The sequence below is a fragment of the Carcharhinus amblyrhynchos genome, chromosome 15 (assembly GCF_965287045.1).
Source record: "Carcharhinus amblyrhynchos chromosome 15, sCarAmb.v2.hapA, whole genome shotgun sequence".
In the NCBI taxonomy this organism is placed as follows: domain Eukaryota; kingdom Metazoa; phylum Chordata; class Chondrichthyes; order Carcharhiniformes; family Carcharhinidae; genus Carcharhinus; species Carcharhinus amblyrhynchos.
Window position 1 is genome coordinate 13,443,580 of NC_137338.1, and position 17,412 is coordinate 13,460,991.

General features: G+C 44.3%; 1 non-coding gene across 1 annotated transcript; it reads right to left on the reverse strand.

Moving 5' to 3' along the window:
* Window positions 1–5,649: 5,649 nt before the first annotated feature.
* Window positions 5,650–5,847, reverse strand: LOC145353566 (U2 spliceosomal RNA). Its single transcript, XR_013888737.1, has one exon. It is a non-coding gene; the product is annotated as a U2 spliceosomal RNA (small nuclear RNA).
* Between the last annotated feature and the right edge of the window lie 11,565 nt (window positions 5,848–17,412).

Below are 17,412 nucleotides of genomic sequence, written 5' to 3' on the forward strand. Positions count from 1 at the left end.
CGGGCCCTTTGTCTCTGGTCTAGCTGCAGTAAGCAGAGGCAGCAGACATTCTTTCAGTGGGTTATTCTGTTTTGTCAATGATGTTTTTTTAAAAGATGTTTAAAATTTATGCAATGCACAGAAAGTGAAAGAAAGACTTTTTAAAATTTTATAACTTTGCCATAACATAATTCCAGTAAAAATTTCAGACATAATAATGCGGATTTGTAGTGCAATTAGTTTCAGCTAAAGTCCATTTGGATTTTGCTATATATTTTAAGCAGTGTGTTATTTATCTCAATTTTAAGCGTCTCCCTGATGCAGTGTCGATCCTCCGAAGCCTCTTAAGATATCGGGTGAAATGAGTTCTATATTTACGGTGGAAATATGCAACTTAGCCATTTCAAAAGCTTTAGGAAAGTGTATTCCTTAAGGTGGCATATTCGAGCCTGCTGTAAGCTGGTGTGAACCATCTCTCTGATAGGCATTGTAGAATCCAGTACAGATTGAAAATCTGGAGTCATGTTCCACCACTACTGCAACATCACACTTTTAGCTTCGCTTCTTAAAATCACTGTCGTTCTTTTGAAGCTTCAACGTAGGCGCGGAGATCATCTCCCACAGCCGGGAAACAGTTAGAGGCCAGATCACACTGGAAACCACGGGAAGGCAGGTAAGTTATTTGAATCTTTTTAAAATGTGTTCTAAATTTAATTTAATTGTAATTATCGGGAACTTAGCAGTCCCAATTGAATCTCCCACCCCGCCAGGCGGGGTTCAGACTATCTCCACTTGTTCAGAGAACAAGCAGGAGACCCCGCCGGAATGAAGTGGGGTGGGGGGGGGGGGGGGGTGCAGCTGGGTTCCCCATGAAGTCGGGCAGTGGGGAATGGTGCCCCCTGGGCATGGGCACTCTGGCAGTACCAACCTGTGCCCCTGGCACTGCCCAAGGGGCAAAGTGCCCATGCCCAGGGAGCACATTGGCACTGCCTACCAGGCATCAGGCAGTGCCAAGGAGTCAGGGCTTATTGTGAGCAAGGCCTAGGGGCAATCAGTGGGGGTTGGGGGGGGGGGGGATCCCGCTGCCACTCTGCATGGGGATCAATCTTGGATGGAGGGAGAGCAGCGGTTGGGGGGGTGGTCTGCTGGGGGGGGAGGGGCGGGGGGGGCGTCCTATTGGGGGTCTAACCCCAAAGGGATCAACGGAGGGGGAAGGGTGAGGGTGGATACGGGGATTGCCACTGCTGGGGGGTGTGTGGTGGGCTGGACATCGGAGCGCTCCAGGTCAGGGGGAAGTCAGGGCTGGCCCGGGAATTACTGTGGGGGCCATGATTGAGCCGTGGGGGGGCGGGGTGCAGTACTGTAGGGGTCCCTGGCTGGCCAGCGATCGAGAATGCGCAGAGTTCCAGAACTGTCAAACTGAATAGGCCTCCCCCCCCCCCCCCCGCCCCGTCGTGACTGGGACCTCTGCCATGCAAAGAGTGCGGAGATTCAGATGAGAAGTTGAACTGACGAAACAGTCGTGATCTAGAACAGTTTTCCCGCCAATTCAGCACTTTTGGGAAAATGGCCCCCAATATGTCCAAACCCTCCCCTCCCACTCCCCTCCTGCTCCTCCTCCCCTCCACCTCCCCTCCCCCTCCCCCTCCCCTCCACCTCCCGTCCCCCTCCACCTCCCCCTCCCCTCCACCCCCTCCCCCTCCATCTCCCCTTCCCCTCCCCTCCTTACCCCTCCTCACATCCTTCCCTCTCTCTCCCTCCCTTACCTCCTCGTTTGCAGAGACAACAGAACTGTTGTGTTAATGCATAAGAATATTCTATTGAGTGTTGTGACAGAGAGAAAAGCATATATCTTATTGCAAAAGATTTGAAGAGATGAAACAATTGAACGAAATGTCATGTGTGCGGCTGCTGAAATAAAATGTTTAGTTAAATGTTAACGTGGCGTCAAAGTTTTGTATTTAAAACTTTTTTTTGTTAATTAATGTTTTCCAAAAATGTAAATGTTTTACAAAATTAGCTAATGCTTTACTGAAACATTAAAACAAAACATTGCATCTGAAATGATACAAATGCTTTCTTGAAACATCAGAACACAACAGTTAACTATGAGAATTATAAATGAAGTAAGCAGAGCAGAAGAATACTAATGATAAACTCATCTAGATAAGGTGGACTCTCCTTTGCTCAGTCTCATGCAACAAGGCATCCAAATCATGGCCCGAGACAGTCCGGCCTCTCTTCTTCCCAATTCCATTTTCAGCTTCCGTATTCTAAATTAAAATATTCAAACATTTATAAGCATGCCACATGTAAAGTTATATAATAATACAATGCAGATTTAAATAGGAGTTTCACAGATTTAAAACAACCCGAGTTGTTCCTCTGGGTGCTCCTGTTTCCTGTCACAGTCCAAAGGGCATGCTGGTTAGGTGAATTGACCATGCGGAATTCTCCCTCAGCGCACCCAAACAGGCGCCAGAGTGTGGCGACGAGAGGATTTTCACAATAACTTCATTGCTGTGTTAACGTAAGCCGACCCAGGCCCCATCCCCGTGACCCCATGGATTTACCCTGCTAATCCCCCTGACATTAAGGGCAATTTAGCATACCCAATGCATCTATCCCACACATCTTTGGACTGTGGGAGGAAACCAGAGCACCTGGAATAAACCCACGCAGACACTGAGAGAATGTGCAAACTCCACAGAGACAGTGACCCAAGTCAGGAATTGAACCCAGGTCCTTGGCGCTGAGAAGCAGCAGCGCTAGCCTTTTATATTCAGATGGCTAAAGCCTCTGCTTCTTTTTTTTCCAAAAATATACTTTATTCAGAAAAATCTCAAATAAACTATTGCAAATGTACAGGGCTTTGAGCTGAAAACAATGCAGAATCAAGACATTTTTACAGGTTTGAACAAATTACAATGATTACATTTCAGTACTTAAAACTATCTCCATGCCTCAATATTTACAGATTTGTACAAATTACAGTGATTACATTTCAATACTTAAAACTAGATACATGCCTCAATAAATTACTGTGTGCCGTTAGTGCTCAGATTGGCACACAGTTACGCAGGTCGAGGGTATTCTGCAGTTCCTGGACCCTCGGTCTGCCTCCGTTAAAAGGCCTTACAGTGTGGCCTTTCCCCATTGTGCCTTTGCGGAGGCTGCCCCAAGCTTCAGCGCGTCCCTCAGCACGTAGTCCTGGACCTTGGAATGTGCCAGTCTGCAACACTCGGGTGGGGATTTCAATTGCATCATCGACAAGGCCGACCGATCCAGCAGGGCCGAAAACAAACTGGACGCTACGTCCAGAGCCCTGCTGGAGACGGTCAAAGATGCCAAGCTGCTCGACGTCTTCAGCAACCCAGCAGACGGAGGGCAGCGCAGGTACACGTGGTCGCGGCCCAAAGGGTCAGTCCGCTTTATGTTTGTGTCCCGCACGCTCACGGTCAGGCCCACCGACGTCAGGCCGGTGTTCTTTTCTGACCACTGCCTCCTGCTGGCCGACTGTCAGCTGGAGGGAAGCCAGAAAGTGGGCAGAGGGTCCTGGAAGCTGAATGTAGAACTGTTGACCCCAGAGAACCTCGAGGAACTCAGGAGGGTTTACCACGGTTGGAGGACCGTCAAACCCTTCTTTGAGTCTCCATCACTCTGGTGGGAAACCATCAAAGACAACATCAAAAGGTTCTTCATTCGCAAAGGAGTTCAGAAGGCCAGGGAGAGACGGGGGGAAATGTCCCGACTCCAGGAAAGCATGCAGGAACTGCTCCAACTGCAGTCGATGGGGGTTGATGTCAGGGAGGAGCTGGGGGTAGGGTGTTAGCGTGGATAGAGGATTGGCTGTCAAATAGGAGGCAGAGAGTGGGGGTCAATGGGTGCTATTCGGATTGGCGGTTGGTGACTAGTGGAGTGCCCCAGGGGTCGGTGCTGGGGCCTCAGCTATTTACCATTTATATAGATGATCTGGAGAAGGGAACCGAGTGTAGGGTGTCGAAATTTGCTGATGACACCAAGATTGGGGGAATGGCAAATTGCGCGGAGGGTGTGGAGAGTCTGCAGAAGGATCTAGATAGGCTGGGCAAATGGGCCAGGAAATGGCAAATGGAATTTAATGTTGGCATGTGCGAGGTGGTCCACTTGGTAGGAATAATAGTAGGAAGGACTATTACTTACGTGGTGAAAAACTGCAGCAGGCAACGGTGCAGAGGGACCTCAGGGTCCTTGTGCATGAGTCGCAAAAACCCAGCCTGCAGGTGCAGCAGGTGGTCAGGAAGGCGAATGGGATGCTGGCCTTCATAGCAAGGGGGATTGAATATAAAAGTAGGGAGGTCTTGCTGCAGCTGTATAGGGCACTGGTGAGGCCGCAGCTGGAGTACTGTGTGCAGTTTTGGGCGCCACACTTACGCAAGGATATTTTGGCCTTGGAGGGAGTGCAGAGGAGGTTTACTAGGCTGATTCCGGAGTTGAGGGGGTTGAGCTATGAGGAGAGGCTGAATAAACTGGGCTTGTACTCGTTAGAGTTTAGAAGAATGAGGGGAGATCTCATTGAGACGTATAAGATGATGAATGGGATGGATAGGATAGAGGTGGAGAGAATCTTCCCGCTCAGAAAGGACAGTAGGACTAGGGGGCATAGCCTCAAGATAAAGGGGGGGCGGTTTAGAACAGAGTTGAGGAGGAACTTCTTCACTCAAAGGGTGGTGAATCTCTGGAATTCTCTGCCCGTTGAAGTGGTGGAGGCTGCCTCGCTAAATATATTTAAGACGCGGCTTGATGGGTTTTTGATAAGCGAGGGGATTAAGGGTTATGGGGAGAGGGCGGGAATGTGGAACTGAGCCACGACAGATCAGCCATGATCTTATTGAATGGCGGGGCAGGCTCGAAGGGCTAGATGGCCTACTCCTGTTCCTATTTCTTATGTTCTTATATCCAATTCAATCCAATCAAAGTCCAATTCAAAGTCTCAACAAGTGAGATATTCCCAATCCAAGCTTACAAGACAGGGCTCACTACTTCCTGTCATGGGCTTGATCTACATGATCAAAACTGATTGGAGTAGGCATTACACCTCCTCCAAGCTTGATCTCATTTGCATCTTAGCCAAAAGGCCTAGATTTCGCTTTTAAAAATTACTTCAAATGAAGCCTCAGTGTAACCTCGTGAATTCAACCAAGTGCAGGACAACAAAACTATACATGTCAAAAGCAAAATACTACAGATTTTTTTTATATTTCAAAAATATACTTTATTCATAAATACTTTGAAATAAACCATTACTTTCAATCATTACAAACAGTGCAAAAACAGTCGTATTTACAATTTCCTTAACGTCAATATTTTATAGTGCTCAGTTCCAAGACATTACAGTTCAGTTCTTCAACAAACTATATACATTCCTCATATTTCACTGTGTGCTGTTTTTAGAGTTGCACACAGTTATGCAGTCCAAGGATTTTTTACAGTTATTGACTTCTCGATCTTCCTTGGTTGAAAGGCTTTAAACACTGGCCTTTGCCCATTGTGCCTCTGTGGCCCCAAGCAAAATACTGCAGATTTTTTTAAATCCAATTCAATCAAATCAAGTCCAATTCAGAGTCTCAACAAGCTGAGACATTCCTGATCCAAGCTGACAAGACAGGGCTCCCACCTCCTGTCTTGGGTTTGATCTACATGATCCAAGCTGATTGGAGTAGGTGTAGCTCCTCTTCCAAGGCTTGATCTCATTTGCATCTTAGTCAAAAGGCCCAGATGCCGCTTTTAAAAATTGTTTCAAATGAAGCTAAAATATAACCTAATGATTCAACCAAGCACAGCATGTCGATACTACACTTGATCTTAACCAAAAGGCTGAGAAGTGACCCATTTGCTTCTGACAGCCGGGGAAGAGCAGAAGGGAGGGATTGGGACATCAGGAAAATGCCAGAGACATAAAACCCCAAGTTCTACCCGTCTGCTTTCAATTTTAACAAAGACTAATTTAAGTTCTGTAAATGAACCAGTTCAATGAAGACAATGTATCAACCACATGGTATTGCATTCATAGGAACACAGGAAATAGAAGGAGGCGTAGGTCACCAGGCCCATCAGGCCTGCCCCGCTATTCAATATAATGACAGCTGATGTACATTGGCCTCAACTCCTTTCCTGTGCCATTTCCCCATAGCCTTCTATTCCTCAATTTATCAAATATTTATCCACCTCCACTTTAAATAGTTCTAATGATCCAACCTCCGCTACCCTTTGGGACAGAGAATTTCAGAGGTTCACCACCCTCTGCGAGCAGAAATTTCTATGCACCTCAGTTTTAAATGACCGTCTCTTCATCTTGTACCTGTGTCCCCTTTTTGAGACTTTCCCATCCCAAGTGAAAACATCTTACCATCTGCCCTGTCAAACCCCCTCAGGATCCTATATGTTTGAATAAAATCACCCCTCACTCTTCTAAACTCCAAGGATTACAGACCCAAACTATTTAATCTCTCATGGTCGAACAACCTTTCATCCCAGGAATTGGCCTGATGAAGTTTTAGTTTAAAGTTTATTTATTAGTGTCACAAGTAGGCTTACATTGACACTCAATGAAGTTACTGTGAAAATCCCCTAGTCGCCACATTCCGGCGCCTGTTCGGGTTTATGGAGGGGAGAGTTTAGCATGGACAATGCACCTAACCTGCACATCTTTTGGACTATGGGAGGGAACCCACAGCAGTGGCAGCAGTGTTAACCACTGTGCCACTGTGCCTTGGACTGCCTCCTATGTTACTATATTCTTTTTAGTCAAGGAGACCAAAACTGTATGCAGTATGCCAGGTGAAGCCTCACCAACACTGTACAATTGCAACAAAACCTCCCTATTTTAAAACTCCAATCCCTTTGCAATAAAGGCCAAAATGCCATTTGCCTTCTTAACCACTTGTTGGACCTGCCATTCTGTCAGTCATGGAATCCCTACAGAGCAGACAGAGGCCATTCAGCCCATCAAGTCTGAACCAATCACAATCCTACATAGGCCCTATTCCTGTAACCCCACATATTTACCCTGTCACCCCCCTCCCTTCTGACACTAGTGTCATTTTAGCATGGCCAATCAACCTAATCCACACATTGTTTGCACTGTGAGAAGAAACTGGAGCACCCAGAGGAAACCCACACAGACTCAGGGAGAAAGTGCAAATTCCACACAGTCACCCAAGGCCGGAATTGAACCTGGGTCCTGGTGCTGTGAGGCAGCTGTGTTAACCATTGTGCCACCATGCTGCCACTGTTCAATTGGTATGCAAATGCAACCAAAAAAAATGCAGTCATGCTGCAAGTTCACTGGCAGTTGCCATGTAACTCTCATATCTCCAATCTTTTCATGGCTGCAGGCTGGACATGGCTCTTTTTACTGTTTATTTGTTTCTTTCGTCATCCAGGGAGCTCTGACCAAGAGTCATTCAGACTTGAAACGTTAGCTCTCTTCTTTCTCCATTGTTACATAAGAACATAAGAACATAAGAAATAGGAGCAGGAGTAGGCCAACTAGCCCTTTCGAGCCTGCCCCGCCGTTCAATAAGATCATGGCTGATCTGTCGTGGCTCAGTTCCACATTCCCGCCCTCTCCCCATAACCCTTAATCCCCTCGCTTATCAAAAACTCATCAACCCGCGTCTTAAAGATATTTAGCGAGGTAGCCTCCACCACTTCAACGGGCAGAGAATTCCAGAGATTCACCACCCTTTGAGTGAAGAAGTTCTTCCTCAACTCTGTTCTAAACCGCCCCCCCTTTATCTTGAGGCTGTGCCCCCTAGTCCTACTATCCTTTCTGAGCGGGAAGAGTCTCTCCACCTCTATCCTATCCATCCCATTCATCATCTTATACATCTCAATGAGATCTCCCCTCATTCTTCTAAACTCTAACGAGTACAAGCCTAATTTATTCAGCCTCTCCTCATAGCTCAACCCCCTCAACTCCGGCATCAGCCTAGTAAACCTCCTCTGCACTCCCTCCAAGGCCAAAATATCCTTGCGTAAGTGCGGCAACCAAAACTGCACACAGTACTCCAGCTGCGGCCTCACCAATGCCCTATACAGCTGCAGCAAGACCTCCCTACTTTTATATTCAATCCCCCTTGCTATGAAGGCCAGCATCCCATTCGCCTTCCTGACCACCTGCTGCACCTGCAAGCTGGGTTTTTGCGACTCATGCACAAGGACCCCGAGGTCCCTCTGCACCGTTGCCTGCTGCAGTTTTTCGCCACGTAAGTAATAATCCTTCCTACCATTATTCCTACCAAAGTGGACCACCTCACACTTGCCAACATTAAATTCCATTTGCCATTTCCTGGCCCATTCGCCCAGCCTATCTAGACCCTTCTGTAGACTCTCCCCACCCTCCGCACAATTTGCCATTCCACCAATCCGTCAGACCTGCTGGGGTTTTCCAGCATTTTCTGTTTTTGTTTCAGATTCCACAGTATTTTGTCTTTATCATTGAGCCCTAAATTGTAAAAACCAGAGTTGTTGTGTTGTTGCTTGACTGCCCACAGGAATGGGGGAAAAAGAAACCATCCAAGGTTCAAACACTTGTTCAATGTTTGGTGACCAAATATTCACATTCTGATGGAATAGGAAGGTCAGCTCTCAGGTGGGGATAAGTAGCTGGATGATCACTTGAGTGAGGTTTTGGAGTTCTGGCAGGCCCTTTGTGATCATAAGCCACAAAGAACCAACTCTTACAGGCGGATTATTTTTATTTGTTCATTTAAGGATGTTGGCATCACTGGCTGGACCAGCGTTTATTGCCTATCCTTTATTGCCCTTGAGAAGGTGGTGGCAAGCTACCTTCTTGAGCTCCTGGAATCCCTGAGGTGTAGGTTCACCCACAGTGCTGTTAGGGGGGGAGTTCCAAGATTTTGACCCAGCAATAGTGAAGGATCAGCAATACATTTCCAAGTCAGGATGGTCAGTGAGTTGGAGGACACAGTATCATCACACGTATCCCCTTTAAGACAAAAAAAACCCATCAACATTGAAAGGAGACACACCAGGACACTGCCTGGGATGGAACATTTAAGTTATGAAGAGAGGTTAGGTAGGTTTGGGTTGTTTTCATTGAAGCAAAGAAGACTGAGGGGCGACCTGATCAAGGTGTACAAGATTATGAGGGGCTCGGACAGAGTGGATAAGGAGTTGCTGTTCTCTTAGTTGAAGGGTCAGTTATGAGTGGACATAGGTTCAAGGTGAGGGGCACGAGGTTTAGAGGTCATGTGAGGAAAATCTTTTTTACCCAGAGGGGGACTATGGTCTGGAATGTGTTGCCTGAGAGAGTGGTAGAGGCCGATTGCCTCACATCCTTTAAAAAGTATCTGGGTGAGCACTTGGCACATCATAATATTCAGACCTATGGGCCAAGTGTCAGCAGATATAATTCGGTGCAAGCTCAGGTGTTTCTAATGTGTTGGGGCAGACTCGATGGGCCAAAGGGCCTCTTCTGCACTGTATAATTTTATGATTATATGACTTTATGGCTTCATTTTTCAAATATTTCTAGTTTCACACTATTAATACTCTACAATAGATAAATAATCATTTTGCAAAATCAAAGTATGCAAACATAACAGTAACATAGTCAGTTCAGTCCTTGTCTTCCAATGACAAGCATTCCTTCTTCTTTCTTTTCTTGACACACTGATATTGTTCAGCTCCTTCCTCGTTCCTCACCAAAGTTCTCCTTCAGTCCTTTATCCTGCTTTGAATCCAAGTTCGAGGACAATTTCATCATTACAATTATAAATCAGCTTTAGTGATGTCCTCAGAGAGTTAGGCAGGATCAGTAGGATAAAACTTCACACGTGTGTAGTCAGGGCCATTCAGAAGGGTCACTTTTTCTCTGTCCTCTGTCTTGTCAATTGGCCTTAATTCTTCTGTCAGGCAGTCCAACTCCTTTGTTTGCTCTGGATCTTCACCATCACTTTCTACACACTCTCTGCTAAAGACAGAGATTGCCTCCTATGTTGTCAAAACCCATTACAACCATGGTTCCAGCAATCACTGTAACAAAAACCACTGTAATTTACTCAAATGCCAGCTGTGAGCAGAACTGTTTCACTGGATATCCACATCTGTGCAAACTGTACAGATTCATTATCCCAGCAGTTATTTTTGAATGATGGTCCATTTTCAGCAAACAGCCTTATTTCACATCGTTGTCCTTTTCTTTGATCTGCAGCAGTAACAAACTTCTGCTCCTTAATCTCCTTTTAAAGATCATACATGACTCTCAATTCATCTATATTTTTCTTTGCATAGATGAGCTGTTTTGACAATCTTGCAATTTATGTTCAGGTAATTTCAACAACTCAGCTTCCAAATAGTCACGTTGTCTTGTCTTGTCTTCACTTTCCTATTTCACATTATTGTCCGGTTTTTCTTCTCCACCTTCACCAGTTTTACATGACTGATCAGGATTTTTCAGCTGCCGCAATTCAGACCGAGTAAACGTTAGCTTCTCCTCCTGAACCTGTGCCAACTTGAGAGGATTATGTCGACATAGATGATGCTCAACTGGAAAAGCATTTTTTACAACTGCCTCAATTTTAATATTTCCCAATTTAGTCGCAAATATCTCCCCATGTGATTATAATAATTCTTTCAGGTCATTTCAATTCTCCTCTGGATGATACAGAGACAAGTAGTATTGAGGAAATGGTGGGGGGTGCTGCAGAAGGTCTTGAACAGGTTAGGAGAGTGGGCAAAGAGATGGCAGTTGGAATACAATGTGGAAAATTGTGAGGTTATGCACTTTGGTTCAGCTCCTTCCTCGTTCCTCACCAAAGTTCTCCTTCAGTCCTTAATCCTGCTTTGAATCCAAGTTCGAGGACAATTTCTTCATTACAATTATAAATCAGCTTTAGTGATGTCCTCAGAGAGTTAGGCAGGGTCAGTAGGATAAAACTTCACACGTGTGTAGTCAGGGCCATTCAGAAGGGTCACTTTTTCTATTATTCTATTGCACTTTTTCTAAATGGAGAAATGCTTAAGAAATCAGAAGCAAAAAGGGACTTGGAAGTCATTGTTCAAGAGTCTCTTAAGGTTAGCATGCAGGTTTAGTTGGCAGTTGAGAAAGCAAACGCAATGTTAGCATTCATGTCGAGAAGGCTGGAATACAAGGGCAGAGATGTATTTCTGAACCTATATAAGGCTCTGGTCAGACCCTATTTGGAGTATTGTGAGCAGTTTTGGGCCCCGTATCTAAGAAAGGATATGCTGGCTTTGGAAAGGGTCCAGAAGAGGTTTACAAGAATGTTCCCTGGAATGAAGAGCTTGTCATATGAGGAACCGTTGAGGAATCTGAGGTACCAGATTCTGTACTCGTTGGAATTTAGAATGATGATGGGGGATCTTATTGAAACTTACAGGATACTGTGAGGCCTGGATAGAGTGGATGTGGACAGGATGTTTCCACCAGCAAGAAAAACTAGAACCAGAGGGCACAACCTCAGCTTCAAGGGATGATCCTTTAAAACAGAGATGAGGGGGAATTTTTTCAGCCAGAGAGTGGTGAATCTGTGGAACTCTTTGCCGCAGAAGGCTGTGGAGGCCAGGTCATTGAATATCTTTAAGACAGAAATAGATAGATTCTTGATTAATAAGAGAATCAGGGGTTATGGGGAAAAAGCAGGAGAATGGGGATGAAAAAAATATCAACCATAATTGAATGGCGGAGCAGAGCTGATGGGCTGAGTGGCCTAATTCTGCTCCTATGTCTTATGGTCTTATGATCTTATGATAATGCAACAATTTATTCCAATTTCTGAGAACTTCTTCATTATCTAAATTAATTGTTAATTGTATTCTTAAATAAACTTTGTTGATAAAAGCTCCCTACTGGATCAAGCCTCAAGTGAAGTCCATCATGCTTATCCCAGCCAAGTTCCAGATGCAAAACTTTTGATGCAGATGGAGTCCATAAAACACTTTGGAGTTTCTGACCTGAACTATAACCCTAGAAACAGCACAAATCTGTTAACCTCAATCATATGAGATTAAACCAAATCCTTATGATATGTATATACCATAAGGATGACCAAGTTGTCTTACATTTGTCCCATTATTAAGTGCAATGCAAAGACTGTTTATTTATCAACAGTGAATTTTCAGTATAGCAATGGAGGATGGATTAATTATTGAGGAACTTCGAACGTGTTATAAAAAGGCAGTTTTCCCTGTTATTCTAATGAAGAGGTTGTTTCTGTTCTCTCTCTTCTTGCACCTAGAGGTGCAGAGGGCAGATTTTCATTGGTTCCCATAGTGAGGTTTTTCCCGGAACAAGTCACTATAGCCTGTCCCCAGAGGCTTACAACTTATGGGGCCTCACTCCACATTAAGCACGGACTAGGAGTCGTTAACACTTTCTCCACCAGCCTTTGGCATGTTGGAAGGATTTTTCAGGTTAACAGTCAACCTGTTTGGATGTCAAGTCCTGGCCTGGAACCTGAACCCAGAGTGTCTGGCTTTAAGGCAGGGATATTGACTGCCGCCACAAGACCTCCAACAAAGCAGCCAATCAAAGTTAATTTAACATTAGTGGGTGACTCTCTCTTTCACAAATGGACACGGCAGTGTTACATGAATGGGGTACCATGTTCGGTTGCGAATATCACCAAATTATTTTTAGTTTGATATCTCACATTGTCCAGCTGAGATTACAGCACAGAGGCAAAGCAAAGTTGTCACCCAGTCCTAAGGAATTCGCGCTCAGATTTACCTATCCCTTTAAGAAAGCAACCACTGCACATGTGCACGGTGCATCACAGCACTGTCTCTCGATTCTGCACATGTGCAGTGCCATTTTAATTGGGAACACCGCGATGATGACACCTGGAGCTGAAAGGCAAGTAGTCTTTTGTGTTTCTGCACTCTCTTTCTCACAATGCCGGCCTCGCTTCCCTGCTCATTTTCCATGCTTGTCTACAGCAAAATGCTCAAGGGAGAGATGAATATTAATGCATCTTTCCATTCAAGGAGAAAAAATGCACTTCCCGCCAATCCCCCAGATCCCTTGCTGTATTTTGTTGACTGAAGGTTCAGATTTATATCATGATTATAGTTTGAGTCTGAAACCAAAACCAATCTGAACATTGCTAGCTAAATATCCTACCTTGTTTAAGTTACAGTTGTCCTCAACTAGGTACCAACCTACAGTCTATTTCAGCATTGTAGTGATATAAAACAGTAATTAAGAGTTGTTAAAGAATATACATGCTCAGCCTTCTCTGCATCATCGAAAAGTAAACTCTCAAGGGCATGTACAAATAACAAGTGCCTGCAGTTTCACACTAAAATGCGATCGATGAAATTTGTTCAGTTCATTGATTTCTGTTTTTAACTCTTAGGAGAATTTTATTTTACAAAAACCTCATCTCCCACCAACAATCACATCCTCTCCAACCACGGCTCCCCCTGCTCCTCCTCCACCCACCCCCTCTCCCCTGGCCGTTTCCAAAAGTGCTGCTTTGATCTCGCATGCAGCACGTACAGATCAACTGACATGTCACCCAAGTGACCATTTCCCATGTGGTTAAGGTGATGAATCTGAAGAAATTATTTCCTGGTTCAAGCCTCCACTGCTCAACTTGTTTCCAGCCTTACAATAAAAGCAAATTATGGTAGACGCTGGAGTCTGAAACAAAAGCAGAAAGTTCTGGAAAGTCTCAGCAGGTCTGACAACACCTGTGGAGATGGAATAGCGCCCCCACCGTGGCCACTCGAAATGGTTTGTAATAACCACAGAGGGTGTCGCATTGCTGGAGATGCTGTCTTGCCAATGAGGTCCTTTTTACTTATCACCTCGGAACTCCATTCAACTTACTCGTCATCTCAAAAAGGTGGGTTGTTCCGGCTAACTTTAATTGCTGCACCATTACCATGAAAAACAGGTGACTAGGCCGCTTATCTCATTTTCTATTTGTAGAAAGAGTCAGGGAGAGAAAGACACAGCAATAATCACGGGAACTCTTTATCTATTTATAGACTGGAAAAGTCAGGTGGGCAAAGATAGCTTAGAAGGAGAGTTCATAGAAAGCTTTTGGGATAGCTTCTTAGAGCGGCACAGTGGTTAGCACTTCTGCCTCACAGCAGCAGAGACTCAGGTTCAATTCCTGACTTGGGTGATTGTGTGGAGTCTGCATGTTTTCCCTGTGTCTGCATGGGTTTCCTCCAGGTACTCCGGCTTCCTCCTACAGTCTGAAAGATGTGTTGGTTAGGTGCATTGGCCATGTTAAATTCTCCCTCAGTGTACCTGAACAGATGCAGGAGTGTGGCAACTAGGGGATTTTCACAGTAATTTCATTGCAGTCTGAATGTAAGTCTTCTCATGATACTAATAAGTTCTTCTCCCTTTTCTAGAGCCAAGCAGAAAGCAGGATTTAATGTGCACTGTGATAACTTTGAAGTGCCCTGGTCACTTCAATATCCATGCTCTATGAAGACTTGCAAGCCTTCAAAATCAGAACATTACTCCATTCAATAGAAGGGATTGCCCTTCCTCACTCTCAGAGCCCCAGCTATGATAGGATCCCTTTGAAGTCCTCAGACTGACAGGAGCTACCAGTTTCAGTGGGGGTTTCCCTTCCTCTCTCAAAACCCCAGGTTTGATAGGATCCCTTTGAAGTCCTCAGACTGACAGGAGATGTCAGTTACAGGAGGGGTATTCCCTTCTTCTCTCTCAGAACTGCTTAAAAATGGTAGCTCAACATCTGTAGAGCCGGGCTGGCTGACATGTTTTGTGCATAAATTTAAATGGTTAAGCTGGGTGAATCCCACCTGACAGATGTTGCTAATACCAGCGAGCAACACTCCAGTTTTCCTGGAGTGCAGGCAAGAGAATTGTGTCCAATGCTTTTAAATTCAAATAAGGGCAATTATGAAAGCTGAGCTGGCTGAATTAAATTGACAAGTGAGGTTAAATGATAGGTCAATAGAAATACAAGGCAAAAAATTTAAGGGGATGGTTCAGAACACACAGAATAGATATATTGCAATAAACAAGAAAATGTTCAAGAGGGTATGTCCACCAATTGTGGTTAACGAGGAAAGTTAAAGATATTATCAGACTTAACGTAAAAGCATATAATTGTGCATAAGCAGGTGGAAGATCAGAAGAGTGGACAGAAAGTAACAAGCAGCAAAGGGTGAAGAAGAGAAAAAATAGGGCAGGAGAGTAAATGACCCAGAAATATAAATACAGATAAAAAGAGTTTTTTTAAGTTAGAAAGAAAGATAACAAAGTGAGCATTGTAGAAAGTGAGTCTGGAGAATGTCCCGGCTTGGGTCAATGCCTGTGCAGAGTCTGCACATTCTCCCCATGTCTGGGTGGGTTTCTTCTGGGTGTTCCAGTTTCCTCCCACAGTCCAAAGATGTGCAGGTTAGATGCAATGGTCATGCTAAATTGCCCCTCAGTGTCCCAGGGTGCATAGGTTAGCAGGATTAGCATGGCAAATTCATGGGGTTATGGAGATAGGGCCTAGGTGGGATTGTTGTCGGTATAGACTCAATGGACCAAAAGGCCTCCTTCTGCACTGTGAGATTTCTATGACTCTATCATTCTAATTGATAATGGGAAACAAGGAGCTGGTAGATGAATTGAACAGATATTTTACATCAGTCTTCCCTACAGAGAATATAAGTTACATCCCAGAAGCAGCTATATATCAGGAAATGGAAGGGAGGGAGAAACTCAGGAAAATTACAGTCAGCAGAGAAGTGGTACTGAGTAAGTTGTTGGAGCTACGGACTGACATTTATCAGTTCCTGATGGGCTTCATCCTAACAGAAGTGTCTAGTGAGATAATCAATGTATCGGTTTTAATTATTCAAAACTTCCTAGATTTAGGGAAACTCTCATTAGATTGGAGAATAGAAAATGTAACTCCTTTTTTCAAAAAAGGAGGGGGACAGAAAGTGGAAAATTATAAGACAATTACTGGCTTAACATCTGTTGTAGGGAAAATGTTAGAAGTTATTATTGCAGAAGTTATAGCAGGGCATTTGGACAAACTCAAGGTAATCAGGCAGAGTCAACATCGTTTTGTGAAAGGGAAATCATGTTTAACCAACTTATTCGATTTCTAAGAGGAAATAATATATACTGTAGATAAAGGGGAACCAGTGGATGTACTGTACTTAGGTTGTTAAAAGGTATTTGATAAAGTGCCACATCAAAGGTTGTTATAGAAAACAAAAGCTCATGGTGTCGGAGGTGACATGTTGGCCTGGTTAGAAAATTGGCTCACAGGAAGAATAGAGTAGGCATAAATAGGTCTTTTTCAGGTTGGCAAGGTGTAACAAGTGGTGTGCCATGGGCATCAACACTGGGACATCAACTATTTACAATTAATATAAATGAAATGGATAAAAATATTGAAGGGATGATTGCCAAATTTGCTGATGAAACAAAGGAGAGTAAGTTGTGAAGAGGTGTTAAGGAGGCTACAAAAGTATGTAGACAGGTTAAACGAGTGGATAAAGATCTGGCAAATGGCATTGGGAAAATATGAAAATATGAAAAATTCCCTTCAAAAAGTAGAAATAAATGGGTCATTTTCAGGTTGGAAAGCTGTGGCTACTGTGGCAAGGATAGAGAAAGTTAAAGCTGCAGTGCTTAATGCTCATTAACTTGCCCCTGAAACATATCAGTTGAAATGTTAGACTTTACAGAAAAGACAGAATTAATAGTTTGAAGAATTTGTTACAGAGGAGGAAATGGGCTAGAATAATCTTGCCGGTCACGCCCCATTGCCGCTCCAACCGAGGATGGAGAGTTTGGCGTTCAGTCAAATCTCTGTTCACTACAGCGGGACCAGAGAATGCAGCCAGCATGAATGGCCAGAAAATTCCCACCACGCTGTGCAACCAGTGGTTTTTATCCTGGAAGTTAGAAGCAAATTTTGGGAACATGAGGGATTAAGTGATATTGGAAGAATTTCAAAATCATATTCCAATAGCTACCAGATCACATCTGGAGGCTCAGAAGGTGTTTAAGATATGAGAAGCAGCAGTATTGGCAGAATGGGATCATTCTTCATGCAGGAATCCAGGGAACAGTAAGACCATAACACCATAAGACGTAGGAGCAGAACTGGGCCACTCGGCCTATCAAGTCTGCTCTGCCGTTCAATCATGGCCGATATTTTTCTCATCCCCATTCTCCTGCCTTTTCCCCATAACCCCTGATCCCCTTATTAATCAAAAACCTATCTACCTCTGTCTTAAATCCATGCTCCCTGGATATTGACCAGGGAAAAGGGGAAAAGTTTCTTCCTATCAACCCAGTCTCTACCCTTCATAATTTTGGACAGCTCAGTCGGATCCCCCTCAGCCTTTTCTGCTCTAAGGGGAACAACACCAGCTTAACCAGCCTTGCTTCATAACTCATCTTGGAGA